Raw genomic sequence first — 1,445 nt, forward strand, 5'->3', positions numbered from 1 at the left:
GCTAATTAGAATCACTACCAATCAGTCAGTAATTCTAGAGCGCTGGGCACAGCAGCAAGGCCATTGCCAACTTTCTGGGGTCCATTTCACCCAATGCTTTCCTCAAATTCATTGTCACTGCTTCATTCACGTTGTCATTGTCTCCACCCACCCTTGTAATAGGATACTGATAGGTCTCCCTTGATTCCTCTCTCTTCCCTTTGCATTCAAGCTCCATATTACCGAGTTATCTTCTTGAGAGAAAAATCTGATAAAATAATTATCTTCCTCATAACCTTCCAAACTTGCCTTTAGGTTCTCCTCCTTTGGGGCTAGTAATGGCTATTTACTGTGAGCTTGGAAAATGAAGTGACATTTCAACTTGGTCATGCCGACTTGCTTTGTTTCATGGGCCCTGCTTGTCGTCCCTGGGGTTGCCCTGTTTCTTTCTTCCTTTTTTTTTTTCTTTTAAACAAAGTATGCTTTATTAATATAAATACATACAAATTCTAAAACACTAGGTTTTAGTGTTTTAATAAAGAAATGTTTAAATTTCTTTATTAAACGTTTTGCCAAAATGTAGTGTAATAATAAAGAAATTTAAATATCTATGTCATAGCCAACAGGTGGCAATTCACAATCCAGGGTCAACAGAATGCTTGAAGGAGACTGCAGCCGACTGGATTCCATGGTAGAGAGGGCATGGTCACAAGTGAAGGGGGACCCAGCTGAAACAACTTTTCAAGCTGTCTCTCCTCATCAAGGATCATGAGAGGCACTCCACTCAAGGGCAGGTGTGCTATCCGGTGCTCTTCAGGCAGATCAAAACTCTCCAAGTCTAGAGGATTGAAGGGAAAGCATTTTTCTATTTCTGGATAGGTGTCATCTGAGGCAGGAACAGAGCTTTTTGCTTTAACAGTCTTCTGTTATCTTCTGGCAGAAAAGCTTGGCTGTTTTGTTTGAGGGGTTCATTGGTCTTTACTGACTTTCCTGTAGTTCTGTTGACAGTTTCCAAAGTTCTGGTAGCTTTAGGTAAGGCTGGTGGAGGATGGAACATTTTGCTGAAATGTGGTGTTGAAACTTGAGATCTCCCATCTAAGGCTTTGATCGGTAGAGACCCCAGCTTCAGCCCATCCTTAGCTGCCACATGGGTGCCTGATTCTCCTTTCCTTACCAGTATAGATCAGATGAGCCATTCTGGATTATTGCTGTTCTCAACCTGCCCTGTTTCTTCATATTCCCCAGACCCTCGGCCCCTGAGTTTTTCAGGAGGTACCAGAGCATTGCCAGCAACACCTAAGAAAGGTCATCTTTTTGACCTCATCATTAGTGTATACTCTCATTAAGGGCAAAGATCAAATCTTTTGCTTGCCCATGCTTGTCAGCTAAACTTAGCACAAAACTGGGCAACAGAAGCCTCTGAAGAAATCCTTCTGAATGAGTGGGTGTGAGAAAGATAAATAAAT

General features: G+C 42.0%; 1 pseudogene; it reads right to left on the reverse strand.

Moving 5' to 3' along the window:
• Positions 1–579: 579 nt before the first annotated feature.
• Positions 580–1,175, reverse strand: LOC101041338 (securin-like; annotated as a pseudogene).
• Between the last annotated feature and the right edge of the window lie 270 nt (positions 1,176–1,445).

The sequence above is a fragment of the Saimiri boliviensis genome, chromosome 17 (assembly GCF_048565385.1).
Source record: "Saimiri boliviensis isolate mSaiBol1 chromosome 17, mSaiBol1.pri, whole genome shotgun sequence".
In the NCBI taxonomy this organism is placed as follows: Eukaryota; Metazoa; Chordata; class Mammalia; order Primates; family Cebidae; genus Saimiri; species Saimiri boliviensis.